Raw genomic sequence first — 18886 nt, forward strand, 5'->3', positions numbered from 1 at the left:
AATTTTCTAAGAAACTGGGCCACTGCTGCTGTCTTAGCAAAGCACAAACAGTGCAGACCTATTCTCATTCTCTAGTTCCCACGATTCTAGGAGGGAGGCTGAGCCTGGTCCTCAGCATTTAATCACTTTGCATAGCTTTATTCTTCAGGGCAGGAGCTGGGCTAAGATCACCTTAGAGTCTGACTCAACAAAAAGGCCACCTATGGAGTCTACCTTCTTATTTATCTGCATATGTTCATACAGTTGGGGCAGCAAACATTAGATGCCAATCATAATTAAGAAAAGGCCCAAAGTCCCTTGAAGACATTTAAAGTGAAATGCCTACAGGAAGAAGAGACATTTCCTCTAGATTTTTTATTTTAAAAAATGAAAATAATGTAAACTTGTTGGCACTGCAGCTGAATATTAAGTAGAAACATCTTAGGGAAACTTGTCTGAGAGCTATATGAATTCTAAACTATGAAACAAGACACTCGGTAGAAAACTGTAAAAGAGAAAAGCGATAAGTTTGCTTTATCAAAGAAACAAAGCATTTTCCTCCAGGAGAAAGGAAGCATGATGGGAAATCTGTAAACAATGGACTTCTGAAAGGTTTCACGTGTTTACTTAAAAACCAAAATAACAACAACCCAAACTCCACAGTACTGACAGGGGACAAGTGTTCTCCTACCTAATAGCACAAGGGCCATGGGATATTTCCAAAAAGCAATGATGTTCAGACTCAGTACCCTTGCGAGCATGATTTGAATAATTTTTGCCAGACACCACCTTTCCTTAAGTTTCTACTATGATCTAGGACAATGATAAAATTTCTCCCTGTTGTCACTCATCCAAGGCTCAAAAGGAAGAGCATTTGTAGTAGTGATGGTGGGGCCTTTGAGGGTAAGGGATGAGAGGGCAACTCTCTATCTATTTTGCAATTTGTCTCTCTGCTTGCATTTTTGTCTATGTCATAGCATATGTTTTTCTATTTTTTCTGTTTCTCTGTCCGTCTCTCAGTCTGTCCATCAATTCCTCTCTGCCTGTCTCTCCTTGTCTGTTTTGACACTCCCTCTGTCTTCCTGCTTCTTGTCACTGTATGCTTCTCTCTCTCAGGTTCTGTCTGTCTCTCTGTGTTCTTTGTCTGTTGCTCAGTTGGTGTCTGTTGTGCATTCTTTCTTTCTTCTCTCTGTTGCTCCCTTCTTCCATTCCTCCCTCTGCCTGTCTGCATCTCACTCTGTCTCTCTATCTGTCTCCGACCAATGGCTTCTGACCATCTATTTACTTTTTTCTCATTGTTTAAATATCCCTGCTTAAGTGTCCCTGTCTAGTTTTCAGTCTGTCTTTTGGTTGGTCTGCCTGGTGCTCTATGTCTGCCTTCTTGTCTATGTCAGTATCTCTGCCTCTCTGTTCATCTCTTTGTTCATTTCTTTGTCTCAGTATCTCTGTCAATACTTTGTCTCTTTTGTCTTTCTGTCAGTCTCTGTAGGTGTCTCTTTTTGTTTCTCTGTCTCTGTGTTACCTGTCTGTCTGTCTGTACTCTGGTTATCCGCCAATCTGTCTGTCTCTCCACCAGCCTGTCTCTGTCCACTTGTTTCTCTGGGTGTCTGCATGTATTTATCTCAGTTTTTACTTCTATCTCTGTCTAGCTGACTATCTTCCTCTATAATTTTTTTCTCTCACTCTCTTCCGCTCTCTTGGCCTGTCAGTTTTGCTGTGATTCTTTCAGTTTCTCTGTTTCTTGTCTTTTAGTCTATAACACATGGTGTCTGTCCAACTCTTTCAGTCTCCCATCTCGGTCAGTCTCTTTGTCTTGGTTTGTCTGTTGCTCTCTCTTCCCCAGTCTGTCTCTCTGTTTTACAGCCTACATTTTTCTCTTGTCATTCGTCTTCCCATCTTCTCTGTGGTTTTCATTTCTCTTTTTCCCTCTGTATCAGTCTGTTTTTCTCTGCCTGTTCCCTGCTCTGTGCATCTTGCCACATTAGTCCCTCTCTCTGTATCTACTTGTTCTGTCTCTATCTCCCTATCTTTTGACTCTATTCGTGCCTCTCTGTTTTTATCAATATCTCTGTCATTCTATAATAACAGTGTCCTTCTCTCTGCCTGCCTGCCTTTCTGGGTATCTGTCTGTGTTTATTCTTTCCTTTAGTAGTTTGGCTGGCTGGCTCACTGTCTCTCAGGCTGTTTTCCTCTCTCTCTCTCTTTCTGTCACAGTGTCACCATTTAAAGTGAACAATTCAGTGGAATAAGTACATTCACACGTGCATGCAAGCACTACTTTTATCTAGTCCCTGTCCCAAATATTCTCATCACTCCAAAAGAAAAGCCTGTCCTCATTAAACAGTTGTTCTCCCTTCCTCCCTTACCTAGCCACTGGCAACCACCAATCTACTTCTTTCTGTCTTCATGGATTTGCCTATTATAGACATTTCAGAGAAAAGGAATCATACAACATGAGACATTATATGTCCGGCTTCTTTCTCTCAGAATAATGTTTTCTAGGTTCATCTCCCTTGTAGCATGTATAATTATTCCATTACCTTTTATGGTTGAATAATATTCTACTGTATGGATATATCACAATTTGTTTATTCATTCATCCACTGATGGACATTAGTTCTGTTTCCACCTTTTTGCTATCATGAATAAAGCTGCTATGGACATATGCAGCTATATATGCATGCACATATATTTGTCTGAGTACCTGTTTCCTATCCTTTTGGATATACCCAGCAGTGAAATTGCTGGTTCATATGGTAATTCCATGTTTCACTTTTTGAGGAACCACCAAGTGTTTCCTAAGTGGCTGAACCATTTTATACTTCTACCAGAAATTTAGAAGGGTGCTGATTTCTCCACATTCTTGAAAACAGTTGACATTTTCTGTCTTTTAGATTCTAGCCATCTTAGTGGATACAAAGTGGTATTTAATTGTGGTTTTGATTTGCATTTTCCTAATGACTAGTAATGTTGAACATCTTTTCATGTGCTTATTGGCCATTTGCATATATCTTCTTTGGAGAAATGTCTATTTGAGTCCTTAGCCTATGTTTTGATTGAGTTGTTTGTCTTTTTGTTGTTGAATTGTAAGAGTCCTTTATATGTCCTGGATACTAGACCCTTACCAGATACATGGTTTGCAAATATTTTCTCCCAGTCTGTTTTCTCTCATTTTCTCTGGGTCTCTTTCTGATAGACTGAATCTATCACACTGTCTCTTTCTGACTACTTCTCTGTTGGTGTCTTTGTATCATCTGTCCTTGACATGTCTCTATAAGGCTCTACCTGTTCCTTCTTTCTTCATCTCCCTTCTTAACCTTTCTTTTTCAGTCTGTCTCTTTCCTTCCTTCCCTCCCTCTCCATCTGTTTCCTGTGTTTCCTTGTACCTGACTCCCTCTTTTTCTCACTATTTCTCCCTCCCCTCATTCATCTCTCAGTCTGTCTCTCTGTCCATTAGTTGGCTCTCTATCTCTCTACTTTCTGTCTTGCTCTCTGTGTCTTTCTGATTCTCCCTTTATTGGTTTGTCTATCAGTTGCTTTGTTCATCACCCTATCTCTCTCCCCCGTCTCTCTTGGTCTCTCTCTCTCTCCATCTGCATCTCTCTCTGTATTTGCCTTTTCTCCATGCCTCATAGCCCTCCCTTTCTGTCTCTCTAAGTGTCTGTCTCAGTGTGTCTCTCAATCACAGTCTCAATGTCTCTTTCGGTTCTACCTACTCTCCTGACACTTTTTCTGTGTCTACCTATCTCTCTGCAACAGTTTCTTTTTGCCTCTTTCTATTTCTCTCTCTCCTTGCCTATTTCTCTCGTCTTTCTGTTTTTCTGACTGTCTGTCTCTTAGTCTCTCAGGCTTTCTTTCCATTTGTCTATCTCCTCATCTCTTTCTCTTTCCTTTGCCTTTCCATATAGCTCCAGCTGGCCAACTCTCTCTGTCTGAGTGACTTTCCTGAATCTCTCGCTGCTATCTCACTGTCTTTTCTGTCTTGCTGTCTCTTGCAGTGTCTGCTTCTTTCTATGATGATCTGTCTCTGGCTCTGTGTGTATCTCCCTCACTTCTTTCTCTGTCCCTTGTTCCTTCTATGTGTTCTCTCTGCTTTGTCTTTGTCTCTGTCTTCCTGTATCACGTTCTAACTCTTCCCTCTCTGCAATACCCCCAACACCCCACTTCTCTGTCTCTCAGGCTTTGTCTGTCCATATGAGTGTGATTTGCTTCTTTTCTCTTTCTGCCAGTTTCACTCTCTTTTCTTCTTGACTTTCTTTCTCACTCAGTTTCTCTCTCCTTCTGTCTCTCTTTAGTTCTTTAGCTTTCTCTGCTACTGGGTCTTTCTCTCTCTCTACCCTGTTTTCTCTCTTGTGACCTCCCCATTCTATCTTTTCTGTTTCAGTCTGTCCCCATCTCTCTCCTTGTTCCTCACTGCTATCTCTGTTCCTCCTTTTCTCCATCTTCTCTGTTTGCCAGTCTGCCTGCCTTTCCACCTGTCTGCATCTCTTTGTCCATCTCTTTGTATGCTTCCATCTCTCTATATTAACCAGTTGATCTCTATACCTTTATCTATCCATGTTTGCCTCTGCCTTTCTGTTTTTCCATCTGACTGGCTCTGTCTCTCCTTCTTGGTCTATCCTTCCCTGTCTGTCTATCCCTGCCTCTAACCATCTCTGTCTATTACTATCTTTATATCTGCCTGTCTGTCTATCTCCCTCTGGCCATTTGTCTGTCTGTCTCTGCATCTTCTTTGAAAGCATGTGGTATTTATCTTTCCATGCCTGACTTTTATTTCCAGGTCATCCATTTTGCTGCCGAAGACATGATTCCATTCTTTTTTTTATGGCTGAATAGTATTCCATTGTGTATATATGCCACATTTTCTTTATCCATTCATCTATTAATATATGGTTAGGTGGTTCTATATCTTAGCTATTCTGAATAGTGTTGCAATAAACATGGTGGTGCAGGCAACTCTTTGATATACTGATTTCTTTTCCCTTGATAAATACCCAGTAGTAGGACTGCTGGATCATATGGCGGGGGTAGGGAGCATGGGGAGAGTTGGTTAATGAATATGAAATTACAGCTAAATAGGAGGAATGAATTCTGGTGTTCTTCAGCCCTGTAGGGTGAATATGGTTAAACATACTTTATTATATATTTTCAAAAAGCTAGAAAAGAACATTTTTGAATATTATTAACACAAATAATAAATGTTTGAGGTGATAAGTATGCTAATTACTCTGCTTAAATCATTACACATTGCATACATGGCTCAAAATATCAATCCGCATCCTATAAATATGTACAATTATTATGTGTCAACTAAAAATAAAAGGAAAAATATTGAAAAAGAAAAAAAGAAGCTGAAGTGTAAAATTTCTTTCCAACCTGTGCCAGTTGAACACATGCATCTCAGAGAATGGACTTACTGTCTTTGGCTTGCGAAAAATGCATGGATTGTACTGACTTATGAAAAATAAGTCTAACATGTCTACCTAGTACCTGAAAAACACAAGGATACACTAACTGTGGTATCTTTCAAACACTGTCACTTAGTTGTCCACTAGTGAAAACAACAACAAAATCTATGTGCTCAGCAAAGACAAAGAATCAACCCAGGTACCTATCAATGGTGGACTGGATAAACAAAATGTGGTACATATACACCATGGAATACTATGCAGCCATAAAAAAGAACAAAATCATATCTTTTGCAGCAACATGGATTCAGCTGGAGGCCATTATCCTAAGACAATTAATGCAGAAATAGAAAAACAAATACTGCATTTTCTCACTTATAAGTGAGAGCTAAACATTGGGCACACATGGACACAAAGATGAGAACAATCAACACTGGGGATTACAAAAGGGGGAGGGAAGAGAGGAAGGGAAGCAAGGGTTGAAGAACTACCTATTGGGTACCATGTTCACTACTTGGGTAACAGGATCATTAGAAGCCCAAACCTCTGCATCATGCAGAATACCTATGTAACAAACCTGCACATGTACCCTTGAATCTAACATTTAAAAAAACTACATGCTCAGAGCATGTCTTGTAAACCTTTCATTGGGCTTATATTTTAAGTAAGCTTCCAGAACTCAAAGTTTGAGAAACTAGGAGTTAAGGGACAGACTGCATCACATAAAATAGAGTCTGAGCAGATTGTTTTGAAATACATCATCACTGAAACACACAGTGATCCAGAATCTGCAGACTAAATTACATCAGCACAATCACTTGATTTTAGTCTAACAATCTAGTTTGGTAATCTTATGATGTAAGCCCTAATAATAAGGAAATCATGAAGGCATTATGGAACAATGTTATTAAACCTCTCTATGTCTCAGTTTCCTTGTCTATAAAATGAGGCTTATGACAATAAATATACGGTTATTAGAAGTAAAAGGGATAATCCATGTATAGCTCTTAGAACAGTGCCTGGTACAGTAGGAGCTCAAAAAAAAAATTAGCTATTTTTTTCTATTGTTGTTGTTGCAATTCTTATCATTGTTATTATCATATAAACATCTGAATAGCACTGGAATCAGGAGAGCTATGTGACTTTGGTCAAGTCGGCTCTCTGGGCAGTTTCCTTATCTAAAAAATGAAGATGTACCTCTAAAATTTTTAATGGTTCTATGGTTCTAGGATTCCATGGTTTCTGAGTATAAGCACATGGGGTCACATTTTTTTTTAATTGTTTAGTTTTCATGGGTACATACTAGGTATATATATTCATAGGGTACATGAGATATTTGGATATAGGGATGTAATGCATAATAATCACATCATGAAAAATGGGGTATCCATCCCCTCAAGCACTTATCATCTGTGTTACAAACAACCAAACTACACTCTTTTAGTAATTTTTAAATGTACAATTAAATTATTTTGACTATAATCATCCTGTTGTGCTATCAAATACTAGGTCTTATTCATTCTTTCTAACTATTTTTTGTACCCATTAATCCTCCCCTCTACCCCACCACCACTACCCTTCACAGCCTCTGGTAACCATTCTTCTACTCACTATCTTCATGAGCATGAGTTCAATTGTTTTGATTTTCACATCATGGGGTCACATTTTTTTTAATCAGGCTCCATGATGTAATTTTTATCCTCAAAAGTGTCAGACCTGTAAGTTACAAAGGAACAAAAAAGCCACACGGAAAATCTGTTTTTCAAACATTTCTAAAGCTAACCTGACATCTGCAAACCTCTGCTTTCTCACTCACTTATTTAGCTCTTACGGGATCCCACAACAAAAAGCATAAATTCAGGAATGACTTCCATTCTAATTCTTTCTCCAATGATGCCCATATCAGACAGCTGGCGTAGGTAACATTTCCACAGATGTGGACTTCACCCCTGAGAGCTAGAGTGCCATATTTTTAAAAGAAGATATTCTACTTTGCTTCAAATTGCTGCCTGTGGATGTGTACTTTTCCTGGGAAGGCTATTCATGGCTATTGCATCTTTCTTGTGAAGACTGTCTAGGATGTCATAGCTTTCCTGGAATTAGTCTTTGTATGTTGTATCTTGCCTCAGAATGGATGTTGCTTCTTTCTTGGAAATGCTGCCCATGGATGTTGTTATCTTCCCTGGGATGCTGTCTGTGGTTGCTGTAACTGGCCTCTGAATACTGCCTGTGGATAGTGTACTTGACTTTTGATATTCGTTGTGGCTAATTTATCTTCTGACCTGAGGGACCCTCCACTGAAGCTGCTTCTCCAGTGCAGTTTCTGAGGGAGAACTAAGAATATGTTTCTGGTACTTGTGGGTTTGTAACTTGATTCATTAACACTTTCTCCACACTGAATGGATCTCATGCCCTAAACTGTATTCAATAAATATAATCTCTTGCCATACTCTGCCCATTTTTGGATGGATCAGCTGCAGGTGGGAACCTATTGGAAAGAGGGAGAATGCTAATTGGCAAATTGACTTTGGATCTTGGACAACAGCTTGTAGCATAATCTCTAACTTATTAGCTAAACTAGGCAATTGGCAACAGTTGCCTCTGAAAAAGATGAAGACTGTGGAAGCACAAAGCATATTTATTCAGGCAAAGGCTGTCACTTCCAAATGTCTTGTATAATGTACCCTGTACTGTGGTAAATGAATCTTCACCTTTGGAGGCACAGTGCTACATAATTGTTAGAATATTTCCTGTGACTAAAGCATAACTTTCCATACATCCTATAAGAATTCTCAAATCTTAATTACTCACTCTTCTATTTTCTTCATCTTCAGTATTTTCCTTAGGATGAGGATGTCAAATTCCCTGTGGGAATGTGGCAACATATATTCATCACTAAAACCTACCTTGTCTCTGCTCCCCTAATCCTGCCAGCATTAGCATACCTGTGCTCATTCATACACATGCTTGTTCCCTTACAAATTCATGTCTCCCACTCCTAGAGACATGCACAATGCATTTTGTCCAAGCTGTACTGATGAAAGAATAAGGTCATGTAGCTAAGGAATATTGACCTTGAGGGGCAGATTCATAGAATTTACACAATGTAGCTCAAAGAAAGATCCTGATTAGTTCCTGCACCTTCACATTCTCTGCAAAAAGGCATGACAGGCAGCAGAAAATAACCTTTTGTGGTTAAAGTCTTTGTGCTTTAAGATGACCAGGGAGGAAAGAGGTATGATGGTGAAGAGGTCATCAATTCAAAAATGGCCCTTCCCAGTTCTTATGTTTCAATTCTTTTACCACTGCTTTTCAGATGGGGATTTAGCTGTACTTAAGTGTCCTGTCCCTTAGGTGGGTCACTCATTTGTCTTAATTTTTTCTTTTTAATTATACTTTTAATTAGAAATAATTATAGATTCATCTGCAGATATAAAAAAATAATACAGAGAGATACTACGCATTTTGTGTGTGTGTGTGTGTGTGTGTGTGTGTGTGTGTGTGTGTGAGAAAGCGTCTCACTCGGTTGCCCAAGCTGGATTGCAGTGGTACAATCACAGCTCACTGCAGCCTCGACCTCCCAGGCTTAAGCAGTCTTCTTACCTCAGCCTCCCGTGTAGTTGGGGCCACAGGCACATACCACCATCCCTGGCTAATTTTTATTTTATTTTTTTTACTTTCTGTAGACATGAGGTCTTGCTATGTTGCCCAAGTTGGTCTCAAACTCCTGGTTTCCTTGTCTATAAAATGAGGCTTATGACAATAAATGACCTTATACAGTTGTTATGAGAAGTACAGCAGTCCTCTTGTCTCGGCCTCCCAAAGTGCTGGGATTATAGGCAAGGCATGAGCCACCTGCTCAGCCAATACTATGCATTATTTACTCATTTTCTCCCATGGTAGCATCTTGCAAAATTATAGTTCAATATCACAACCAAGATACTGATATTGGTGTGGTTAAGACACATAATATTTCCATCACCACTAGGACCCCTCATGTTGCCTAACTTTTATAGTCATACCTACTTCTCTCTCCCACATACTATCTTCTTAACCCCTGACAACCACCAGTCTGTTCTCCATTTTATAATTTTGTCATTTCAAGAATGTTATATAAATGGAATCATAAAGCATGTAACCTTTCAGGCTTGGCTTTTCACTCAGCATAATTCTCTGGAAATTCATCCATGTTGTTGCATGTGTTGACACTTTGATCTTCATTATACTTAATTAGTATTTCAAGGTAAAAATATACCACAATTTAACTATTCACCCACTGAAGGACATCTGGGTTGTTCGTACTTTTTGGCTATTATAAATAAAAAGCTATAAACATTTATGTATGAAGTCTTCATTTCTTTGGGATCAATGAGAAAGAGTTCTTGGGCATTTTAAGAAACAGCCAAACTTTCTCCCCGTGGCTATACCATTTTACATTTCCACCAGCAATGTATGAGTGATCTAGTTTCTCTGAATCCTGGCCAGAATTCGGTGCTGTCATTAGTTTTTATTTTAGCCATTCTGAAAGGTGATATCCCATTGTGACTTTAATTTTCATTTCCTTAATGGTTCATGATATTGACCATCTTTTAAAACACTTATTTGCCACCTGTATATACTTTACATGAAATGTCTGTTCATGTCTTTTTTCAATTTTCTAATTGAATTATTTTTTTACTGTTGAATTTGAGAGTTCTTATATATCCTAGATACTAATTCTTTGTTGGATATGTGGTTTACAAATGTTTTCTCCCATTCTGTAGTTTGTCTGTTATCCTCCTAACAAGGTCTTTCCCAGAATAAAAATGTAATTTTGATAAAGTCTAATTTATCAATTTTTTTATTTTATGGACTGTGGTTTTGGTGTCAAGCCTAAGAATTATTTGTCTAATCTTAGGTGCTGAAAATTTTCTTCTATTTTTTTCTAAAAGTTTTATAATTTTATATTTTAAATGTAAGTCCATGACTCATTTTCAGTACCTTTTTATAGGAGTAAGGTTTAGACTGAGGTTCATTAATTTTACCCATGGATGCCCAATTTCTCCAGTATCACTTAAAAGGTCAGACGCCCTCCACTGAATTGTTTTTGCACATTTGAAAAATTAATTTTGGGAGGCCAAGGTGGGTAGATCAGCTGAGGTCAGGAGTTTGAGACCAGCCTGGCCAATATGGTGAAACCCTGAGTCTACTAAAAATACAAAAATTAGCCAGGTGTAGTGGCACATGCCTGTAATCCCAGCTACCCAGGAGGCTGGGGCAGGAGAATCGCTGGAACCAGCAGTAAGCCCAGATAGCGCCACTGCACTCCAGCCTGGGTGACAGAGCGAGACTCTGTGTCAAAAAAATAAATAAATAAATAAAAATAAATAAAAAAATAAAAAAATCAGTTGGGTGCATTTATGTGGGTAGATTTCTATGTTCTCTATTCTGTTCCACTGATCTATGTATCTGTCCACAAACACCACACAGTCTTGATTACTGTAGCTACATAGCAAAATTGAATATTGTGTAGACTGATTCTTCCCACTTTATTTTTATTTTTTTGAGATTGATTTAGCTCTTACAGGGCTTGTGCCTTTCTATATAAATGTTAGGATAATCTTGCCTATATCTTCAGAAATACTTTGCTGAAATTTTGATAGAGATTGCATTGAATCTAAAGATGGATTTCATGAGTAGCGACATATTTACTATATTGTGATTTCTACATGAACATAATGTGTTACTCCATTCATTTAGGTTTCATTTGATTTCTTTCATTAGTGTTTTGTGATTTGCAGTATACAGCTCCTGTACACGTTTCAGTAAATTTATATTTAATTATTTCATTTTCTTTGGATTACTTCAAATGGTATTGTCTTTTTAATTTCAGTGTCCATGTGTTCATTTCTAATATAGGCAGATACCATTGATTTTTGTATGCTTATCATGTATCCTGCAACCTTAATGGACTCACTTATTAGTTCTAGGAGCTTTTTTGTTTCTTTATTCCTTTTTAAGATTTCTTGGGATTTTCTATGCAGGTGATGTCATCTGCAAATAAGGACATTTTCACTTTTCTGATCTGTAAGCCTTTTATTTCTTCTTCCCTCATTTTTCTGATCTATAAGCCTTTTATTTATTCTTCCCACCTTATTTCATTGGCTAAAACTAACACATTATGTTGAAAAAGTGTGTATATCCTTGCCTTCTTTCTGATCTTAGGAGAAAAGCAACTCAGTTTTTCACAGGTACATACAATATTAGCTGTAGGTGCTTTGTGAATTCTCTATCAAATTGAGGAAGTGGCTGGGCATGATGGCTCATGAGGTGAGGAGTTCGAGACCACCCTGGCCAATAGTGAAACCTCGTCTCTGCACTCCAGCCTGGGTGACAGGGCGAGACTCCATCTCAAAAAAAAAAAAAAAAAAAAATTGAGGAAGTCATCCTCCATTCCTACTTCTGAGAGTTTTTTTTTTTAAATCATGAATGATGTCTAAGTTTTCCAAATTCTTTTTCTGTATTGTTTGACATGCTTATATGATTTTTCATCTTTAGCCTGTTAATATGGTAGATTACATTGATTGATTTTCAAATATTGAGCTACCCTTGTAGCCCTGGAATAAACCCTACTTCGCCATGCTGTGTAATTCTTTCATATATTCCTGAATTTGGCTTACTAATAGTTTGTTAAAGATTTTTATGTCTGTATTCATGAGGAATACTGGTCTGCACTTTTCACTTTGGGCTGTTTTTATCTCATTTTTAGTATTTGCGTAATATTCCTTTCATAGAATCAATTGGAATTGTTCTCTCCTCTTCTATTTCCTGGAAGAGATTTTATAGAATTTCTGGTAATGCTTCTTTATAAGTTTGGTAATATTCTCCAGTGAAATGATCTAGCCCCAGAGATTTGATTTTGGGAGATTTTAAATGATGAATTCAACTTCCTTAATAGTTATATGGCTATTCAAATTATCTATTTAAACTTGGATGAACTGTGGTAGTTTATATTTCTCGAGGAAGTGGTCCATTTCATATATGTTGTCAAATTTATGTAGGTAGAATTGTTCATAGCAGTCCCTTAGTATCTATGTTAAGTCGTTCTTGTATTGCTATAAAGAAATAGCTCAGACTGGTAATTCATAAAGGAAAGAAGTTTAATGGACTCATCATACTGCAAACTTTACAGAAAGCATGGTGCTGGCATCTGCTTTGCCTCTGGGGAGGCCTTAGTGAGCTTTTACTCATGGACAAAGGCAAAGTGGGGGACAGGCATGTCACATGGTGAAAGCAGGTGCAAGCAAGAGGCTGGGGCAGGGGGAGGTGCCACACACTTTAAAATGGTCAGATCTCCTAAGAACTCACTATCATGAGGACAGCACTAAGTAATTCATGAGGGTTCTGCCCCCATGACCCAATCACCTCCCACCAGGCCCCACTTCCAACACTGGGGATTACATTTCAACACAACATTTGAGTGGGGACAAATATACAAGCTATATCATTATTGATAGTTTGTACTGATAGCCTGTGTTTCATTTCTCATATTGGTACTGTATGTCTTCTTTTTTCTCTGTCAGTCTTGCTAAAGGATTGTCAATTTTATTGATATTTTTCAAAGATTCAGTTACTTGTTTCATTGTTTTTCTGTTTTCAATTTCATTGATTTCTCTTCTTTAGTATTTCTTCCTCCTTGATTTTAGTTTATTTTGTTCTTATTTCTCTACACTTTTAAGGTGGGAACTTAGATTAATTGATTTGAGACTTTCCTCTTTTCTAATGTATATATTTGCAACTACAAACTTCCTCCTCAGCACTGCTTTAGCTGCTTCCATAGATTTTGATATGTTGTATTTTCATTTTCATTCAGTTCAATGTGTTTTTTAGATTTTTTACTTGGTTGGGCTCACTCCTGTAATCCCAGCACTTTGGGAGGCCAAGGTGGGAGGATCACTTGAGGCCAGGACTTTGAGACCAGCCTGGGTAGGTAACATAGCAAGACCTTGTCACTACAAAAAAAATTTAAAAATTAGCTGGGTATGGTGGTGCATGCCCATAGTCCCAGCTACTGGGGAGGCTGAAGTGGGAGGATTCCCTGAGCTCAGAAGGTCGAGGTTGCAATGAGTTGTGCTCACGCCACCGCACTCCACCCTGGGTGAGAAAGCAAGATGCTGTCTCAAAAAAAAAAAAATTGCTTGAGACTTTTGCTTTGACCCATGGTTTATCCAGCACTGTATTGTTTAGTTTTCAAGTGTTTGGAGATTTTCCTATTACTTTTCTGCTACTGAATTCTCGTTTTATTCTATTGTGGTTGGAGGGCATACTCTGTATGATTAAAATTTTTTATAATTTTTTGAGGTTTGTTTAATGACCCAGGATATGGTCTATCTTGGTATGCGTTCTGTGTTTAAAAAGAATGTGTATTTTGCTGTTGTTAGATCCTATTCTTTGATTATTTTGCTGAGTCCTGATACCCTTGTGAATTTTCCATCTAGTTGTTACATCAATTATTGAGAGAGGGATGTTGAAGTACTGAACTATAGTTAAGAATTTGTCTATTCCTCCTTTCAGTTATATCGGTTTTTGTTTCACCCATTTTGCAGTACTTTGGTCCATATGCATTTAGGATTGCTATGTGTTCTCAGTGAACTGATACTTTTATCATTTTATAATCTTCCTCTTTATCCCTAAGAATTTTCTTTGCAATGTCGTCTACTTATCTTATATTAAAGTAGCCACTCTTGCTTTATTTTGATTGTTTTCCCATAGTTTTGCTTAATGTGTTCTTTCTTCCTTTCTGATGTTCCGAGGTTTATTCCTTTATCATTTCTTTTTTGCTTAGAGAACTTCTTTAGCTACTCTTTACAGTAGGTCTGCTGGCAAAAAATTCTTAGTTTTGCTCTGAGAAAGTATTGATTTCCCCTCCATTTCTGAAGAACATTTTCAGTGGTATTGGATTGTGCCACTTCTTTCTTACCTCCATGATTTGTGATGAGAAATTTGGTGTCCTTTTAATTGTTTTCCCTCTGTAGGTAAGATGTTGTTTTTGTCTGTCTTCTGTCTATATCCTTTGTCTTTAGTTTCCAGAAGTTTCATTATGAAGTCTCTTGGTGTTAATTTCTTTGGGTTTATGCTATTTAGAGACTTACTTACCTTATTAAATCTGTAGTTTATATCTTGTGCCAATTGGGGAGGTTTACAAAATTCTTTCTTGATGTACTTTTTTAGCCCCATTCTCTTCCTTCTCCCCTTCCTGGACTCTGATGACATAAATGTTAGATCTTTTGTTATAGTACCACAGGTCCTTTAGGCTTAATCCATTATAGTTTAGTATACTTTCTCTTTATTGTTCAGCTTGGGTGAAATTGTCCTATCTTCCAGTTTACTACCTCTTTGCTTTGTCCTCTCCATTTTGCTGTTGATCCTATTCATGGAGCTTTACATTTTGGTTATTACTGTATTTTTCAGGTCTAAATTTTCCATTGAGTTCTTCTTTATGTCTTCTATATCTTTGCTGAGACTTTCCATTTCTTGGCTGAAGCTTTCTATTTTTTCATTTGTTTGTAATTGGTCATTGAATGATTTTTATCATGGTTGCTTAGGAATTTTTGTCAGAAAATCTAACATCTCTGTCATCTTTGTGTTGGCATCTATTGATAGTTATTTTCATTCTGTTTGAAATCTTCTGGGTTCTTGGCATGATGAGATATTTTCAGTGGAGACATGGACATTTCAGTTATTATGAGTATCTGGGTCTTATCTAAACCTTCTTCTTTGTTGGCATTGTTTCAGGCAGGGGAGAGGGGGTGTTATTGCCTCATTATTGCCAAATGGATGTAGAAGTCCGGGTTCCCTACTCACCTTCCAGTGATCTCTGAGGGAGGTAGTCTCCTTGTTACTGATGGGCAGGGGTGGGAGTTCCAGCTCCCCAGTAGTCTCCAATGACACTTTGCAGGAGTGGATTTTTACTTCTGCGTGATAAATACAGTCATGAATCTCCTGGAGGTCTCCTCTGATACCACTTTAGTGGAGTAGTGGTAGGAGTGACTCCCTTACTGTTGTTAACTGTCAGGTAAAAACAGAAGTCCAGGCTCCCCAGATGACCTTTCCTCTTACAGTGGGATAGGAGTGGGTTGGATCATTATGGCCAGTGGGGATGAAAGTTCCAGCTTCAGCCTGGGCATGGCGGCTCACACCTGTAATCCTAGCACTTTGGGAGGCCAAGGCAGGAGGATCACTTGAGCTCAGGAGTTTGAGACCAACCTGGGTAACATAGTGAGACCTCATCTCTATAAAAATAAAATTAAAAAAAAAAAGTTCCAGCTTGGTACTTTGCCTTCTCTGATATCATCTTGGTGGAGGCCCCTGGCAGAAGTGTTGATGTACCTCGTTAGAGCTTCACAACGGTAGAAATCTACATTCCCTACTTGGTTGGAAGTGGGTAGGAGTAGGGCCACAATTTGTGTGTGTGTCTGGTGTCTGGCTAGAGTAGAGAGCTTAGTTATTGTTTACAAGTTTTCCATGTTTAGGCTTCCTAGTCCTTTGGCTAAAGAGCATAGACTCTTGTTGGGGCTTTTATTTTGTCTGTACCCACTGGTGTTTCTGAGTTACCAGTTTTTCTCAACTCCAAGTACGAGATATAAGAGGCAAAAACAAAATCTCCAAGTATGAGATATGAGGCAAAAACAAAATCCAAAAAATTTGAGGAATGACCATGTCATTCCTCAAGTTCTGATGTCCCTAGACTATCTGCCTTCTCTGCAGCTTTCAGCCTTCTTACGATTTTTAAAATATATGATATCCATGGGTTTTAGTTGTACTTAGTGGGAGGAATAGGAAAAAGCATATCTAATTCATTCTTCTGGAAGTGGAAGTTTCCCGATTTGTCTTAAATTTTAAGATGCCCATGGTTAAAGGGACATATATAGTCTAATTTCTTCATATGATTTCATCTTCTGCTGGTCTTTTACATTTTTTTCCCATTACGCATTGAACCCCCAACCACAAAAGAACACTGAAATACGATAACCACCTCCAAGTCATTTTTTCTCCATTCAGACACTAAAAACTTGTTTCCTAAAAAGGTATAGTACAGTTTTTTGGTTTTTGTTTGTTTGTTTTTTGATGGTGGGGAAAGAAGAGTGTCTGTAGCAAAGAATGAAGAAAAGGTACTAGGTAAGGTCCTATCAATCAATCCATCAATCAATCATAGCTAATAGACTTACAGATCCAGGCTAGGAGCACAATTTTTTCTCTAACCACTGATTCATCATGCACCTTAGTCTTCTAGCACATTGCCCTAATTCAGTTCCATCTGCCACTATTAGATTAACATACTATTACGATTTTGAGTACCAAAGTCATAATATGCAGAGCTTAAAGCTTTTGTTGTTGGTAACATCCTAAAAGTACATCTATAGAGTAATTTCATAATTAACAAAAAAGTACAATTTAATGAAAGATGTTTAATGGATTTATAAAAGGTTGAAATTTCAGTAATTATTAAATTTTAAACTAGTTTGCTTAGTCATTTGGGGTGATCTCATGCAAATTAATATTTATCAAAATATTAATTCTCAGACACAATAGGAAGACAATGATTGCTTGACAGAAAGAAAAATGAGGAGTAGGAGGAATAAGTAATGCTAGCAATGACAACTGTCATTTACCCAGCCTTATTTTATATTAAAAGCATTGGGCTACATACTTTATGATTTATGTATTTATTATAGGGTCTCAGGTACATTAATTGGACCAATCATGACACTTGGTTCATGACACACTCACAGTAGTGGTCCTCTAGTTATTTAGCCAGTATTTTAAGTAATGTAATAAGCACCTGTAAACCTACAACCCAAAATAAAAGCTAAGATCTTGATAATAATCTACAACTAAATATAAGAGTTCTTTATCCCCATCCTACCTCCTCCATCCTCCTGGCCAAGGTAACCATCTCCTAAATCCTGTGTTCATTATCCACTTGCTTTTCTTTTTATATAGTTTTATTATACCTATATGTAATCTCAAAATTATATGTTTTAATTTAATTTTTAACTTCATAAAAAAATAACATGCTCTATGTAATCTTTTAGGCCTTCCTTTTTCATCTAATTTTATATTGCTAAGATTAATCCACATTTTGTGTGTGGCTGTAGCTCATTGTTCTGAATGCTGTATAATATGCCACTGCATGAATATACCACGTTTTATTAATCTATTATTAATGCTGATGAGAATTTAGATTGTTTCTAGATTTTGTATTGTGAACTGTGCTGCTTTAAATATGCTTGCATGTGTCTCCTGTTATCTATGAATGAATAAAAGATTCTCTTGAGTATTTACCTAGGAGTACAATTTTGGGTCACAGGGTATATGCATGTTCAACTTTTAGAGATAATGCCAAAATTGCTTGCAGCAATTTGTATATATTCCTACAAATAACACATAAGAAATCATGTGCTTCTACATTTCTGGGTTTTTTATTACATTTTGAAGAATTTTATATGTCTAACACTTTCCTTTCTTAGCATGGGTTCCTCATCTGAACCACAAACATAGAAAATTATTTGAGTGACTATCCATATTTTCAATTCTCTAACAGATGGTATATATCTAGTATCAATCTAGTTACATAAGAGAGAAATCAATTCTTTATATGCAACAGATGTCTTAAGGCATTAGTACTTTGTTCTTTCCAGGAACCCCAATTTAGAAAGACTGCTTGGTATTGTCACTTTTTATTTTTTGTCAACCAACTGGGTATAAAAGATATCTTACTGTGATTTGATTTGCATTTTCCTGAATCACCATAATGTTTTATCTCTCAACAAGTTAACTGGCCAAATGTGTGTACAATTTTCTGAAATGTCTGTTCATGTCCTTTGTCTATTTTTTCTATGGGATTGCTTATGTTTTCTTAATAATTTTTCCAACTTCTTTATGTATTCTTGATATTATTTCTTTGCCAGTTGTATTTTATTTTCTCTCAGTTTGTAACTTGTCTTTTCTCATTCTCTAAGGTGTATTTTGATGAAAAACGTTTTAAATTTTAATACAGTTAGATGTATCAGTCTTTTATTTTATAGTCAATTCTTTTTGTGCCTTAACACATCTTTCACTATTTCAAGGTTAGGAAGATAGTCTATGATATTTTCTATTAAAAGTTTTGGAATTCAGTTTTTGAAATGTATATTCTTGTAATTGATCTTGTATATATGGTGGGAGGTAGGTTTTATTTTCATCTTTCTTCATATGGATAACCATTTTTCCAGCTCCATTTGTCAAATAGTCTCCACATTTCCCACTGATATGACACACTACCTCTGTCATATATCAGACCTCCATATGTACATGGGTCTATTTCTGGGTTATTATATTCTGAAGAATTTTACATTCATTATTTCATGTAGTCTTCACAATAAGTAATTTGACATTATTTCATGTAATCTGCAAAATCACCTTATGAGGTAGCTGCTATTTTCTCCATTTCACAGATTTAGAAAATGAAAGCTTAGAGA

At 37.2% G+C, this 18886-nt stretch overlaps 1 protein-coding gene across 1 annotated transcript in view; it reads right to left on the minus strand.

Annotated features, from left to right (window-relative positions):
* The window catches only part of ENOX2 (ecto-NOX disulfide-thiol exchanger 2), a 334982-nt gene that overhangs the window by 150606 nt on the left and 165490 nt on the right, over positions 1-18886 (minus strand).

Source organism: Trachypithecus francoisi, unplaced genomic scaffold (genome assembly GCF_009764315.1).
Source record: "Trachypithecus francoisi isolate TF-2019V2 unplaced genomic scaffold, Tfra_2.0 Lachesis_group6, whole genome shotgun sequence".
Lineage (NCBI taxonomy): Eukaryota > Metazoa > Chordata > Mammalia > Primates > Cercopithecidae > Trachypithecus > Trachypithecus francoisi.